Source organism: Uranotaenia lowii, chromosome 2 (genome assembly GCF_029784155.1).
Source record: "Uranotaenia lowii strain MFRU-FL chromosome 2, ASM2978415v1, whole genome shotgun sequence".
NCBI lineage: Eukaryota > Metazoa > Arthropoda > Insecta > Diptera > Culicidae > Uranotaenia > Uranotaenia lowii.
In genome coordinates this window covers 364,115,156-364,132,248 of record NC_073692.1, presented here as the reverse complement: position 1 = coordinate 364,132,248, position 17,093 = coordinate 364,115,156, and the positions used below count along the sequence as shown (strand labels likewise).

Here is a 17,093-nt window from a genome sequence, read left to right as displayed (position 1 = left end):
TTGACTTTCTTGACTCACTTGACTATCTTGACTCTCTTGACTCTCTTGACTCTCTTGACTCTCTTGACTCTCTTGACTTTCTTGACTCACTTGACTTTCTTGACTCTCTTGACTTTCTTGACTTTTTTGACTCACTAGACTCTTTTGACTCATTTGACTCTCCGGACTCTCATGAATCTTGACTCTCTTGACTCTTTTTGCTGTCTTAACTCTCTTGACTCTCTTGACTCTCTTGATTCTCTTGACTCTATTGACTTTCTTGACTCTCTTGACTCTCTTGATTTTTTTGACTCTCTTGACTCTCTTGACTCTTTTGATTTTTTTTGACTCTCTGGACTCTCATAAATCTTGACTCTCTTGACTCTCTTGGCTGTCTTGACTATATTTACTCTCTTGACTTTCTTGATGCTCTTAACTCTCTTAGCTCTCTTGGCTCTCTTGACTCTCTTGACTCTCTTGACTCTCTTGACTCTCTTGACTCTTTTGACTCTCTTGACTCTCTTGACTCTCTTGAATCATTTGATTCTTTTGACTCTTTTGACTCTTTTGACTGTTTTGACTCTCTTGATTCTCTTGACTCCCTTGACTCCCTTGACTCTCGTGACTCTCTTGACTCCCTTGACTCTCTTGACTATCTTAACTCTCTTGACTTTTTTTTTACTCTCTTGACTCTCTTGACTCTCTTGACTCTCTTGGCTCTCTGGATACTCTTGACTCTTTTAACTTTCTTGACTCTCTTGGCTCTCTTGACTCTCTCGACTCTCTTGATTCACTTGACTCTTTTGACTCTCAAAACTATCTTGACTCTCAAAACAATTTTGACTCCCTTCACTCTCTTGATTCATTTAACTCTCTTGACTCTCTTTACTCTCTTGACCCTTTTGACTACCTTGACTCTCTTGACTCTTTTGACTCACTTGACTCTTTAGACTCTCTGGACTCTTTTGACTCTCTTGACTCTCTTGACTCTCAAGACTTTTTGAGTTTCTTGACTCTATTGACTCTCTCTACTCTCCTGATTCTCTTGACTCACTTCACTCACTTGACACTCTTGAATCTCTTGACACTCTTGGCTCTCTTGGCTCTCTTGACTCTCATGATTCTCTTGACTCTTTTGAATCGTTTCGCTCATTTGACTCTTTTGACTCACTTGACACTTTTGACTTTCTTGACTCTCTTGACTATCTTGACTCTCTTGACTCTTTTGACTCTTTTGATTCTTTTGACTCTCTTGACTCTCTTGAACCGTATCGCTCATTTGACTCTTTTGACTCTCTTGACTCTCTTGACTCTCTTATCTGTCTTGACTCCCTTGACCCTTATAACTCTTTCCACTCTCTTGACTCTCTTGACTTTCTTGACTCTCTTGACTCACTTGACTCACTTGACTCTCTTGACTCTCTTGACTCTCATGACTCTCTTGACTCTCATGATTCTCTTGACTCACTTGACTCTCTCGACTCTCTTGACTCTCTTGACCTCTGGACTCTTTTGACTCTCTTGACTCTCTTGACTCTCTTGATTCTCATGACTCTCTTTACTACCTTGACTCTCTTGGCTACCTTGACTCTCTTGACTCCCTTGACTCTCTTGACTTTCTTGACTCTCTTGATTATATTGACTCTCTTGACTCTCTCGACTCTCTTGACTCTCTTAACTCTCTCGACTCTCTCACTCTCTTGTCTCTCTTGGCTTTTTTGACTCTCTGGACTCTCATTAATCATGGCTCTCTTGACTCTTTTTGCTCTCTCGACTCTCTGGAATCCCTGGACTCTCTGGGCTATTTTGACTCTCTTGATTATCTTGACTCTTTTGACTCTTTTGACTCTATTCATTCTCTCGACTCTCATGATTTTCTTGGCTAACTTGACTCTCTTAACTCTCTTGACTCTCTTGACTCTCATGACTCTCTTTACTACCTTGACTCTCTTGGCTACCTTGACTCTCTTGACTCTCTGGACTCTCTTGACTATATTGACTCTTTTGACTCTCTTGACTCTCTTGACTCTCTTGACTCTCTTGACTCTCTCAGCTTTCTCGACTTTCTTGACTCTCTCGACTCTCTCGACTCTCCTGACTTTTTTGACTCCCTGGACTCTCATGAATCTTGGCTCTCTCGACTCTCTGGACTCTCTTGACTCTCTTGGCTCCCTTGACTCTCTTGACTTTCTTGACTCTCTTGACTCTCTAGACTCTCTTTTTATTCTTGACTCGCTTGACTCTTTTGACTATCTTGACTCTCTTGTCTATTTTGACTCGCTTGACTCTTTTGATTCACTTGACTCTCTTGACTCTCTTGACTCTCTTTACTCTCTTGACTCTATTGGCTCTCTTGACTCTTTTGATTTTCTTGACGCCTTTGAAACTCCGTTTGGTTTGTATCGAATGTTCAAAAACTGACTGGCAAAATCAAACACATTTTGCTACGAACCATATTTTAATCTATTCAGTATTTATAAGGTATCTCAAACACAAACGCTGAGTACAAATTTTTGTCATGCGATGACCTGCATCAATTTCAATTTTTTTTTTTTTCAATACTTTATTAAATTTTTAACCTGTTCAGACGATTTTCGGTGAAACCTTCATTCTCATATTTTTTATCCTTTTCAATAGTGTGATACTGCTCCTAGCATCCTTCAAACTACCCTTTCCCATCTGTTGACAATTTCTTTAAAAAAAGGGCAGCACATACCATTCTTCTTTTTTATTCGGAGCCCTACCAAAAATTTTCCCTAATAACAGCCTCTTTCGCAAAATAAACACATAACGGCAAACTCATTCAGCCTAGAGAAGTGAAAGAACGACAGCACGTGGGCGCCTCAGTTCTGTTTGCGTCTATCCATGGGAACATGGGTGGAAAAAAGGGGGAGGTGGAGGGTCGCTGGTATTCGAAGAGTCTCCGCACTGAACGATGTTTGATGTTTATGCAGCCAGTTAGCTGCTATTTATTCCGCAATGGAGGAGTGGGAGGATTTCCCACCCGGGGCTTGTGCCAACTATTTTTAGGCCTTCCCACTGCGCTGTCTGCTGGCTGACTGAATAGAGCAGCCTGAATCCTGCGGCAAACTTTTCTGTCAAGATTCCTTGAGCCTCTCAATAGGCTCCCATTTCGCCATTCGACAGCCGTGTCACGTTCCGCCAACACAATGAATTGGGTTTGATTAACGTGATTTACCTACCTACGCTTTCGAAAGGGGAGGGCAGTAACTTGGCAAACGTGCGGGGATTCGCTGAGCCAGACAGAGATTATGAGGGATGAATTCAGAATTCACTCTTTCATCGTTTGAACTGTTGGGATTAATGCTTTAACTACGGACCTTAACGATATTGTGTACAAAACGAAACAAATTTACGAAATGCAAAAGTCCAAAAAAGTTGATATTTGGCAAAAAATAATTTTGCGATAACACCAGATCTCGTCGTTTTATACGATTTGGCATCAAATTTAGAACTTCTTTAAATTCCTTGACTGTTGCTGTTGCTAGCTGATATACCTACAGCGTTTTTGACACTGAACTTCAAAAGCCGAATGTGACTTTTCGCTCTCTGCGTTTATATATACTTACGTCAAAGTGCTCCCTTTTTTACGAGTTCAATCCTTTCCATAAAATCTTCGATCATAATTTACCCAACACGCTTTCCAAGTTATGATCTAAAAATATTCCTTCATCATCGTGTCATCATCAACACCCAGGAAGGTACATTTGTTTGCCGGCTGATATGGTTTGTTTGATCGTTTCGTGAGTTTGTTGTTGTGTTCGGGTGTCGGATGTTTTATGTACCGTATCGTAATCGTCGTAACTTTTACCCGGTTCCGAATGCGGATGTCCTTTCTCTTATCACCGGGCCAGGCTGACAGTCACTGCGAGCTGGTCGAGGTCTGGGGCTGGGCTTCTGGTGTGATATTTTTGTCGTCACCGGATCTGTCTCACTGAACCGGAAAGAAAGAATGCTGCCTAAGTGATTTCGGCTTCCTTCTGGGACCGGTGCGTGGTGATGACGAGGGACTCAGCAATTTGGATAATTATGTTGAATTTTTTAATCCGGGACCAGATTTCAGGTGTAGGGTGTTTTCGCTTGGGTGAGCAATTTTTTTTGCAGAGATTTCAAATATTTAGTGTTAGGTAAGCAAGATTATAAGCAGAATGATAGACAATCAAACAATTAAGACTTGATTGTTTCAAATATTTTACTGAAGAAAACTGAAGAACTGGTCGAGAAAATTCTTCAAAATAAATTTTCACAACAATTATAAAATTTGAATTTAATATTAAATTTATGATTTTTAAATTTCAAGTTTTACATTTATAAGTTTCTCTTTACATTTGTCTGTTTCATTTCCCTACTTATTATGTTGATTCTCGAAAGTTATTCATATACAGTACCTAAAAGTTATATATTTGAATGAGCAACCTAAAAAAATGTGCCTCTCAACCTGAAGGTCGAGGTTCGAATCTTCCGGCTGTTCCTGAACATTTCAAGAATTGTGCAAGTTTGAAACTTTTTTTGTGATAGAACATTCGATTGGAAATATGTTTTATCGGGGATTTTTTTCAGTTGCAGGCTTATTTGTAGCGAAAATGACGTATTGATTTACGTGTTCAACGTTTCGATCCTTATTGAATCTTCTTCAGGGACTAAAAATAGTGTTTATTTAGATTACATTAATACTTTCTTACAAAAAAAATCCTTATTTTTTCGAGATTATTGGAAAATGTTAGCGTATGAATAGTGGATGTTTTTGGTGTCTATTTTACTGTTTACTGTGTTTTAAGTTGATTTTTTGGAGATCAATATCCTATCTTGATGAGGAATAATTTTTATTTAATGCTATTTTTGAGTGATATAATTTAGATATTCTTGCATGGACTAATAATTTGAGATATTTTAACACCCTCCGAGTACTAATTTACCGTCAAACGGAGCATAATGCAACAGCGGGGTTACACTCTACAAAATGATAATGACATAATTTCTCACATCTTCAGGTAGTTTTTTTTAAGTTTTTGATTTTCATGTGAAATTTTAAAATTGAGCAATAAACGTACAAATTTTAACATTTTAACATGCCGCAAAAACTTTACTCAGTATGACGGATTGGCTTAATGATATCACCTACAAACTTTTTAATGGTTTAATCATCCTATCCAGAGGTCGGCAACCTGCGGCTCTTTGGATGTTTAATTGCGGCTGTTAAGCTCAATGTGTGAAAATTTCGAAAATCCTTGAAATTTCACTAGAGTGAACGGACGCATCAGTTTTCCTTTAGATTGCACGATATTTCCCAAAAAATTAAACAGCATCTTGTCAATTTGCAACCAAGTTGAGATTCAGAAATCAGTTTACATTCTTCACTAAAAATCTGATACAGCATTTGGAGCCTGGAGCAATTTTTCTCTGGTGGTACGGGAAGTTTTCCGTTGACTTTCCTTTGATGTTCTGATTTAATCAGATAAAAACGGATCATTTTTTGTATCGTCAAATAAAGTCCTCTCTGTTCAGATTATGAAGAAATATTGAAATTTCTGTAAAATTCGTTTAATTTTTAAATATTTAAATATTGAATTCCATTTCTCCATGTTCCTTTTCAAATCCATAAAAGCATTTCACGAATGTTCAAAAATTGAAGTTTTTCGTTCTAATTATGAATATGAATTAAAAATACTCTGATCCAAATTTTCAAGTTTGTAAAAAATATTTCTGTAAACCGGGAGCTGAGTGCTGGACCTAATTTTGGAATTTCATATACATCTTTCTCAAAGAATATAAACTTCACCGATATAGCCGATAAAATAATTTCATAAAAAAACATATACAAATAATATGAGTATTTTTATGTGTTTATTCGAAGAAGAAACTTTACTTAGGAATCGTGAATTTTCTTTCATAAACTTTAAATTTATTCTTACAACTGTTATATCCCTTTTTGATTCTAAACTTAGTTCCTTTATCATGTTTCTGCAATCCACTGATTATTAAAAATTCCATGACTTTTTAAAAAGTTTATTTAGATTTCTGAGTCTTTATTTGAATTTTGGGTTAGGTTTGTTCTAAAATTCAAAGTAAAAATTGAATATGCATATCAAACACAAAAAAAAATAAGTATTTTAAACTTTCAAAACTGTTCGGGTCAATATGACCCAAAGTGCACATTCCAATCATCATTTAAATAACTATATTCAATAACTGAGAGACTTAGTATGTTCTATAAAGTGATGAACAAAATAACGACTAAAAACTAAAATTTAAGTTCAAAAAATCTGTTCGTTGAAAAATCAAATACAGCGGAGTAACATCGAAGTTAAATGTCTTTTTTTAAGTAAGATTTATTTTTGTACTGGAATATCCAAGTTGGCTATTAAAACTTTCATTCGACCCCAACATATTTCTACATCATCAGATGGATCTTTTCTTGAAGATTCCAAAAATCCAAAAAAAACACTTATAAACAGCAAATCTGTCAAGAATTATGAGTATTTCCAAAAGAAAAATTCTGATTGTTTGAAATATTTCAAATTATTTTGTTTTGAAATATTAAGAAACTAGAATAAATTACCCACACAACGAATCTAATATCATTAAAATCGGTTAACATTTGCGGCCAAGGGACCGCCAAAAAATTATTATAATGATTAACATTAAAAATTCGTAAGTAAATATCGAGAATTCATACAAAAAAATTGAATATTTGTTTTAAAAATCAAATAACTAATTTCAAATAACTTACTGTACAAAAATTTTAAATATGAGTTTGTGAAAAAAAAACTCATAGAAACTTTGATAGAAGGATCAATTTGCATCCAGGATACTTTTGAGGCTTTTTTTAACCGTGTTGTCAGATCACATCTCACACCCGATCGTTGAATTTTGTCAAATTTTGATTAATTTTATTCAATCCGCAAAGTGAGAATTAATTAATTAAAATTTATTCGTTAATTTATATTTAGAACCAGGCAATATTTATCCAATTAAAATGATAAAGTTTTATACGCATGACAATCAAGTGAAACTTAATGGTTTTTAATGGATGTTTAAAACCTAAACGAGTTCTAGGCTAATTTGTAAAATTTAAAATAATACTGGTAACAAAACCTCTTTTTGGTTTGTATGCATTTTTATAAAAAACGATATGAAATTTTTAATGCTTCTTTTTAATACTTCAACAGAACAGGTGTTAGGAAAGAATTTTACCAAAGTTTGAGATGATACATTTTATCAGGTCAGAATGACAAATCACATAAATTTCAACGTTTCTTAGTTACACTATGAAAATGTATTAATTGAGGAGAAAGAAAATTGTTTCGTTTGCTAATAAAACATCAAAAGTCTGTGGCGATTTGAAAAAGGAAAATAAAACTGAGTTCACAGCACGGTGAAATGTGTCTTAGCGATCATCTTAATTTTTAGTAAAGAAAAAATTAAGTGCGGCTCCTTCAAATTTGAAAATTTCCTTAACTTGCCATTTTTGGCTCTTCTGTCTCAAAAGGTTGCTGACCGCTGTCCTATACCAACGAAATTTGTGTAAAAATATTTTTTGGACAGTCATAAATTTTTTTTTAATAAATGTTTCTATAATTCAGTTACCTATCTGGGTTAAGATGCAACAAAATGCAAATCAACAAGAGACCTTGTAAATCTCGTTTTCATTTGCTGGAACCTGATTTTTTTTTGTATCACGCGTTTGTCAACGAAGAAATTTCATCCATCCATTTTTTTAAAGCTAATAGAATTTCTTGTAGCATTTCTACGCCTCAATGTTTGCAACATCTTCATGTTGAGAAAAAATGTAAAATTAGTTTCAACAGAACTCAATATTACTGCATTTGGTGTTTTTATGCGTAATGGTCTTTATGGAATCAAAAATTTAACAAAAACTTCAAATATTTATACATTTTCATTAGGTTTTTCATTGAAAACAAATTTGTTGAAAGTTACCCCTTTTTCCAAGCATAGTGAAAATCGCATCTTTTAGAAAATTAAAAACAACTGAAGAAACCAATATTTTTTCTGACTACGTCAATTTGATGTCCCACCCAGGCATGAAAATTTTCATTCATTCACGTTGACGGTGAAATTTATTTTGGATCACTATACCCAAGAAAATATGATCAGTAGGGTGTCCCAAAATTGCATAACTTCTGGGAATCTGGGGGCTCACCCTCCAAATGGTAGATTAGGATGTGCAGGACAAACTTTTGTATGGGGCCCACTTAAAAAAATCATGTTTAAACGTTCCGCAAGCGCGGTCTTTGAAAAAAGTCCACTTTCAAAAGATTTGATTTTAAATAAATTCTGGGTCCAAAAATTTTCATAAAACTTATTTATTTTATATTTTTTAAATTTTATTTGGGTTGAATACTACACGTGAAAAATGAAAAATGATCCAAATTTGTATCAAAATGTAAAACAAGCAAGCTATTTCGAAGAAAAAAAAATTTTTTGGTCCAAAAATTTTGAATTCAATTGACCAAAATGTGTACCAAGCGTTTTACCAAATATTTTTAACACCTATGCCATCAAAAGATGCGGATTTTTGTACACTTAAACTTTGCTCAACAAAACATGTTGTTTCTATCATCGTGTGAAGAGCTATTGACGGTTGAATCCTTAATAAAAATCACAATTTAGGATATTTTTTATTTAATTTATCAAATTTGTCTTAATAAATACCTACATTAAAATCAAAATACTTGCAAAAAAAGACTTGAATGGTTTAAGAGAGTCATCAGAAGGCCATATGTCAAATTTGAGCGGGATCGGACAACAGGAAGGGGTTGCACTGAATCTCAAGTGTGAAAAAGATTCTGAGACATAGTGTTCTAAAACAGCATAAAAAACTGGTTTTTCATCAAACATTTTTTCTTTATCAATCGATTGCTTGATTATGTAGATTTTATTAAAATTTCAATCAAGACTAACATTTCACCTGAAGACTGCAACTCGATTGGACTTAAGACAAAAAAGTTATGGCTGCTCAAAGATTGTATTTTGGTTACAAATTGTCCTGTAAAACGTAATGAGTAAAATTTACTCATTCTGTGTTAAACGACAAATTGCCACAAAAATACAATCTTTGAACAGTCATAACTTTTTTATTTTAAGTCCAATCGAGTTGCAGTCTTCAGGTGAAATATTAGTCTTAATTGTAATTTTAATAAAATCTACATAATCAAGCAATCGATTATTAAAGAAAAAAATGTATGATGAAAAACCAGTTTTTTATGCTTCTTTAGAACACTATGTCTCAGAATCCTTTTCACACTTGAGATTCAGTGCAACCCCTTCCTGTTGTCCGATCCCGCTCAAATTTGGCATATGGCCTTCTGATGACTCTCTTAAACCATTCAAGTCTTTTTTTGCAAGTACATATTTTGATTTTAAAGTAGGTATTTATTAAGACAAATTTGATAAATTAAATTAAAAAATATCCTAAATTGTGATTTTTATTAAGGATTCAACCGTGAATAGCTCTTCACACAATGATACAAACAACATGTTTTGTTCAGCAAAGCTTAAGTGTACAAAAATCCGCATCTTTTGATGGCATAGGTGTTAAAAATATTTTACGCTTGGTACACATTTTAGTCATTTGAATTCAAAATTTTTGGACCAAAAAAATTTTTTTTCATCGAAATAGCTTGCTTGTTTTACATTTTGATACAAATTTGGATCATTTTTCATTTTTCACGTGTAGTATTTAGCCCAAATAAAATTAAAAAAATATTAAAAAAATAAGTTTTATGAAAATTTTTGGACCCAGAATTTATATAAAATCAAATCTTTTGAAAGTGGACTTTTTTCAAAGATCGCGCTTGCGGAACCTCTAAACATGATTTTTTTTAACTCAGCCCCATACAAAAGTTTGTTCTGCACATCCTAATCTACCATTTGGAGGGTGAGCCCCCAGATTCCCAGAAGTTATGCAATTTTGGGACACCCTAATGATCAGTCATGGGTCATGTCATGACAGAAATATTCCGATAACGTGAATGTAAATACCATTCATATTCACGTGATGTAAATATATGTCACGTATGTGAAGAGTGGACAATGAATGAAATTTGGGAACCAAATGGAAATAAAAAAAGGCGTCTAGGAAGGTAATTTTTTATACTTTTTATGCAGGTCTGCCTCAATTGGGCATCGGGAGACCATGTGTATTGGGCCTAAATCACTTCTTGTCCTCACTGTCCGACGGTACAACTCGACTGGCTGGTGGTGATGCTGTGCCTGCCGAATGTATAGCCGAATGCCGAATGGGCGTCGTCTCACTTCGTGTAACCGAGGATTAATCTTCGACCACATTCTATGGTTAGTTAGAATTTGCCGTAGTATAACATTTGAAAATCTGCTTGGCAAACAAAGTTGCAAAAAATTACATTGGTGATATTTCTCATGACCCATTTCAACTATCATGTCATGACCGATATATTGGAGATTTCAATGATCAATGACAGAATGGAAAAATCTTTCTTTACCAAAATAATCATTCATAGCATGCTTTCATTTTAAAAAAAAACTTAAACTAACGACATGTGAGAAAAAGAATGGGTCACTAGTCGCAGTTTTTGGCTCATGACTATGACATTATCCCGTCCCTGGCCCACCAAACTTAAAACTTTTGATGCATAAGAGTTATGATTATCTGTGGACGTAAGCTTTTTTGCAAGCCATTGAAGTTGAAAAGTGTTTCATGATGCCCCAGTTGACGGTATATCTCATTTTGATAGAGAAAAATTGAATTTGAAAATATCTCCTCTTGATATAGTTTTGTTTTTCTCTTCTAATCGAATAGAGTAGTGTCAGTTATGCTACTGTGGATTAAAATAGTATCTTTAAAGCATGTTTGACGGTCTAGTCCGGAATTTAAATATCGAATATAAAGTTTCGAATAATAGTGTTGTACTTGCTTTGGAATTTCTAGTATTGGATGTTAATCTTCAATGTTAAACCTGTTATTGAAAACAAGCCATCAGTTTGTACTTTGAATCTGATTATGCATACCATTTGTCTCGGATTTTAACTATCTCGCCTATTTCATTACTATTCTACCGAAAATAGAAAATAGATAATATGGTATGCAAATTTCAGATGTATTATGATTTTAAAATATGAGATTATGTTTTGATGCTGAAGACAAGGTAAACATTTTTAATTTCCACATGACTTGGGATTCTAAAATTCACATTTAAATTTCAATTCCGATTCTTCATTCCTGAATTCCTAGATTTGATTGTTTCTAAGCTTTATTGAGAAAACATTAAGATATTTAGATTCAACAGAGATAACAAATTTCAATTTAATACACCTACTTTTTTCATTAGAACACGAGGCAAAGAGTGATTTTCCAATGCTGGTGCCATCACAACCAGTGTAAAATCATTCGAAAACTAAACTATTACGATACAAACCTACGATTGATGAAAATGTGGTGCAGTGCTATATCAGGTCATTCAGTTCCCAAAACACCAAAAAAAAATCGAAGCCGCGGAACAGATCATGTCCCATGATTTATTCATCTATGAATGTTCCTTTTAAAATATTTCCAGTGTTCAACATTTAAGTTCCGTTTTTAAAGATTTCAAAGTCATGAAGTTGCTGAGACATATAAATAAAAAGCGATTACGGCGATTAAAATCACATAAGAAAAACATTTAATAAATAAAAAATTATTTTAAGGTTATATCGGCAAAATAAATTTTGAAATAAAAGAAAATTTAACTTAGAATAAGTATTATTCCAGGCCATCACTGTGCTTTGAATTTTTGGGAGTTATGAGTGAAATTTTTCCATTGTGCTTTGATTATAATAATAATTATAATGGTTATAATAACAGCTCATCAATCAGTAAACCACTTAATAAGAAAATTTCTCCTTTCTTTCATTGCAGAACTCTAATCAATGAGGTAAGTTTAATCATTTTCCCACTTTTTCGTACCATTTTGTAGAGATGAGATGAAGGATATGCAGAAAATAAATCTAATTTAATAAAAAATAATAATAGTTGTATTCGGCAACACTGAAGATGGATAAAAAAAATCTATGGCAACGTTTGTTATTTTGGCAACACCAGGCAAAACAAGCAAAACAAAGTCAGTCATTGGTCTATTCTTGTGAGTAACAGAATCTCTGAATTGTGATTCATAAGAATCGTAGCATCACGACAATGGCATGGTTGGTAGAATAAGGACACAGAGCGAAAAGTTTGTTTCTGATTCGGCCTCCGGTAGACACAGGAAGCGCAGATTTTTAAGGGTGCAGCTACGAAAAACAATTTCTTGATTCGGTCTCCAGAAGAAGGACGGATTAGCACAGGGAGCACAAATTTTAAAGACTGCGGCTACGAACAAAATTATTTCTAGTTCGGCCACTGGAAAAAAGACGGATTGGCTTCGAAAGCGCAGATTTTTAAGGCTGCTGCTGATTGTTTTTTTTAATTTGGCCTTTCGGTGGAAAAAGACCGAATTGGCTTAGGAAGTGCAGATTTTCAAGGCTGCTGCTGCTAATCGTGTGTGTTGATTTGGCCCTCCGGTTGAAAAAGACGAAATGGCTTTGGAAGCGCAGAACTTTAAGGCTGCTGCTGCAGATTGTTTGTTTTAGTTTGGCTTTCCGGTGGAAAAAAAAACGGAATTGGCTAAGGAAGCGCAGATTTTTAAAGCTGCTGCTGCTGATTGTTTGTTTGTTTGTTTGTTTGTTTGTTTGTTTGTTTGTTTGTTTGTTTGTTGTTGTTGTTGTTGTTGTTGTTGTTGTTGTTGTTGTTGTTGTTGTTGTTTGTTGTTTGTTGTTGGCCTACCGGTGGCAGAAGACGAAAAGGCTTTAGAAGTGCCGATTTTAAGGACTGTTGCGGCTGATTGTTTGCTTTGATTTGGCCATCTGGTGGAAAAGACGGAGTTGGCTTAGGAAGTGCAGATTTTTAAGACTGCTTCTGCTGATTGTTTGTTATGATTTTGCTTTCTAGGGGGAAAAAACGGAATGGAAATGGAAGCGCAGATTTTCAGGCAGTTTCTGCTGATTGTTTGCTTTGATTTGGCTCTCCGGTGGCAAAAGACGGAATTGGTTTAGGAAGCGCAGATTTTTAAGGCTGATTCTGCATATTGATTGTGTTGATTTGGCCTTCCGATGGGAAAAACAAAATTGACTTAGAAAGCGCATATTTTTAAGGGTATGCTCTGCGAAAGGCAATTTAGAAACTATGTGCTACTCTATAATGGGACGTTTTCTTGAAACAAAATCATCAAATCACAAATTTTATGCAAAAAAAAACTCCAAAAATCCTACACTTTGCCAACCGGTTTGTTGTTCATCAGTAAAAATTTCCATCAATTGACCCAAAAAAATAGCTTCAAGACTTTGAATATACAATTTTCCAACATAGTTTGATGCAATGTCGAAAAATCGGATGTAAAATTTATTTATAAAAGAAAATTTACTCAAAAACAATTTTATTTTACATCCCATTTCCTAAAAGGCATTTGTTCCTGAGCTTCCGAGTAACAAAAATATGAAGCCCACATTCCAAACTTTCGTGTTCGATATAATAATAGTTCCCATGTTTTTCGGAAACGAAAAACTTACTTGTTACTAAATTATTCAGCCCTCTCCAGAGAACAGAAATTTTCTTCCGTTCCTCCATTATACGGAAGCAAAGAAACCGAAATTTCCCGGAGCCAACCTCAACCCTCATATTTGGTTGGTATCGAAAGTTTTTCCCCTTGGAAGAGGAATTTTGGGGCCAACTTGTTTCATTTTTGATGCCCTCCCCCCATTGTGGAAGGAGATTATTTCAAAGTTGAATGGGAACGAATCAAAGCGGTCAATCAACGCCATGGATGGTTAAATTCAGTGCTTAAATATTGAATATAATCTCACAGGAAATAGGGGAAGTTATTTCAGCTGTTTGTTGAGGGTTGTTTGCTTTTCCCATAGTTCAAAACTTTCTTGGAAGTTTCGCACGATTAATAACCATACTTTTAATTTATTGTACAGATAGTGGGGAAATTCTATGAATAAAATTAAAGAGGACTTTTTGGATTCTGTTGAAGACTAGGAGAAGTCCTCTAGCTGGTAAGTTATAATTCCATCAATTGATGAATCTTAATATTGAATTTCAAATTGAGTGAGATTTTTCAAAAAAGGAATATTATTTCTAGACACTTGCAAAAAAACCAAGTTAGAAAATGTCCGTCATATGGTCCATCATATGGATTCATTGTTAAAAAATAAACAATCATCGTATCATTGTAAATACTGATAGCGCGAATATAAATTTGCTCTGCAATTATTTAGTACTTGAACTGTAAATGTGTTTCAACATCGATCAACCTTATCTCAGTGCTATCCTCAATTTTCAAACAAAGTATTCACGCTCATTGAGAGAACTTTTTCTGTTGTGATTGCAAACTCTGCGAGAAAAAACCAAAAAAAAACATGATCAGACCAAAATCGCAACATTCACCTCAGCACGGCACTGTTTGTTTTAAGAAAAAAAAATCCAACGATAGTCCTTTCGAATTACTATGAGAACTCTTTCGCCTTACACAAAACGTTTCAAGAAGAAAGTAAAAGTTGTCACGTGCAGAAAATCCCCCTTTGATTGAGCGAGTAGGTGAATGAAACGGCAAATTTGTTTACTGACCGTCGTCGTCGGCGGTTGAACTAAAAATAATTTCTGAAGTAACTAATCAAAGAGACGTGTGCGATAACAAGCTAATCTTGATTGAGACTTTTTTCAACGTTATTTTTAAAACTAAACAACTACAAACGTGTTGATATTTCATTCTCGACACACGACTTTTTGAATCCTTGCCCTAGGATCGTATTTTAATAGCTTTGGGAAAATGATTGTTAAAAGTTGTGAATAAAGACAAAACATGTTTATCTGAGTCGTTTATTGACCCCCGAGATGAAAGGAGCATTAATTCAATCTGAAAGAAGTGCATACGCGTGCCCATAATTTCAGAGCGTCAGAACAATTGAGACATAATATAAGCCGAAAATTGAAGCGGCACCTGAAATACCTGCTTCCTTTCAAAGTTTATTACAATCGTTCTCGAAATTTACTTTTATACACTTAAACCTCTTTGGCTCCAAGGAGCTCAATTAATATTCTAATGTGAAATGTTAGCTCAATGAAATGAAAATCTGTGATTGAAAGAGTGAATTTTTCACAAAAAAAATATATGAGTTTCGTCGATGAATTCTAACTATTTTACGTATTCTCTTTTTTTCAACGTTCTTCATCTTAAAACGATACTAATAATATTACTGTTTACAGTATTTATGGAGGTTTTTTTTTTATTTTTCATTAACAGAAGATTTAAAAGAAGGTATATTTTTGAAGGTGAGACGTATTGATTTAACTCACATTCCAATCAAATCGAGATCTATCGAAAAAAAAAGCTAGAGCAAGTTCACTGGTAACGGGAAAAAGTGGTAGAAATTTTGTCACTTTTTGCACATTTTGAAAATTTTGCCATGCAAAAACATTTTCAAGATCTGTGGCCTTCAAGTTTTTTAACAACACGTGTTATAGTTTCGCATGCTGTGATGCAAAAATAGCAATATTTCTATCACATACGGCTGAAATAGAAACAGTGTTGTAAAAAAATACAATGTCAAAATTTCTACCACTTTTGCCCAACACCAGTGAACTTGCTCTTATTGATGCAAAACATGTGACACAAGGAAAGTAGATCGCTCGTAAAGCTCTAAATCGCACTAAAATTGAAAACCAAAAGCTTCAAGTTATTTGTCAATTAACAAATCACACTTTCAGCCATTTGTCTTTATTGAAATGTATCATTTTCATTAATGTTTATCCTATGTGCCACAATCCATTTTTTGTTATAAACTCTAGAAAATGCTCGAGTTTATTAAACAGTGCGTAAAGTTCTGTTAAAGCTTGGATAAAAGTGTGAGTCTTTGATAAAAGATCATCAAAAAATGAGCTTAAATATAGTTAGGATATGAGAGCTCTTTTAAAACTACAATAAAACACCTGCTTTATTGTTTGCTTCAAAGCTATGTTGGCTTTTTTTTTAAAGCAATATATGCTGTAATTAAAAGTCATCATAAAACCGAGAGACCGGTTTCAATCATTATAAGATGGAGTGTGTTTGCTGCCTTTTGAGAGAAGCTCCAAACGCAGCTATGATTTTGCTGTGATAAATCATTGATAAAGTTTGTTGGAGCAAGAGTATATTTGAGGAGAGTATTTGTTATTCTTTTGTAAAGAATGTCTAAACAAAGCTGCAACGAAACTCCGATAACGCTTATAGGAGAGAGGAAGAATGTTTTACTCCTGCAGTGGCTCTGCTGGCATAAAACTAGGATAAAGCTGACTTAACGCCATGTTGATGGTCGAACTTTACCAAAATTCTCGAGCGACAGGAGATTAGATGCATCGCATTAGCAATGAAAATAGAGAATGTTTGATCAGTTTATTTATCAAAAATATTTCGATGCTCTTGTTGAAGGATCAACATTTATTTGGAAGATTGATTTCTCGAGAACAATGTCATGAATTTAAACGTTGAAAGTAAATTTGCGCTCACAGTTCATTTCATAGTTTTGAGAGAGCTCTGAAGGCTAATTAATGAGCTTTCATAATACAACAATGTTTAATGGAAGCTTATAAATTTGCATTACAGTCTTTAGAAATGAGGGCCAACTAGCGCAAATGTTTGCTTTAAGGTAGCTTTGCTGAAGCATACAGCGATGATTATAATACAACCAAAAAGTTTACATAACTATACACCAAACTGATAGATACAGTTGTTTGAAAACAGCTGTTTTTCTTAGTTATTTTGTTGTAAATTTCGTTTCAGTCCGAATATTGAATTAACCCTTTAATGCACGACCTTTTAAAAATGAGAATTGCTGTTATTAATTCAGGGGACCATCACAGAAAAAGTAATAACGACATTTTAATTCGAATAACAAAACTCAACAGGTTTAAAGTCGTTATTTTGAGTATTATAGAAGTAATGGCCCATCAAATTTGAAAAATAATTTTTGAAACTCTTAGTTCATTTGAATACGACTTTGGTAATTTCTTCATAACCTTGTTAATCCACGCTTTTTCGAGATAT

At 34.2% G+C, this 17,093-nt stretch overlaps 1 protein-coding gene across 3 annotated transcripts in view; it reads left to right on the top strand.

Annotated features, from left to right (window-relative positions):
- LOC129743868 (uncharacterized) overlaps window positions 1–17,093 on the top strand; it is an 87,851-nt gene that overhangs the window by 41,627 nt on the left and 29,131 nt on the right. For all 3 annotated transcript variants that reach the window (XR_008736708.1, XM_055736084.1, XM_055736083.1), the window contains exon 3: window positions 11,894–11,909. The gene's annotated coding sequence lies outside the window, so the exon portion shown is untranslated. The remainder of the gene's footprint in view (window positions 1–11,893; window positions 11,910–17,093) is intronic.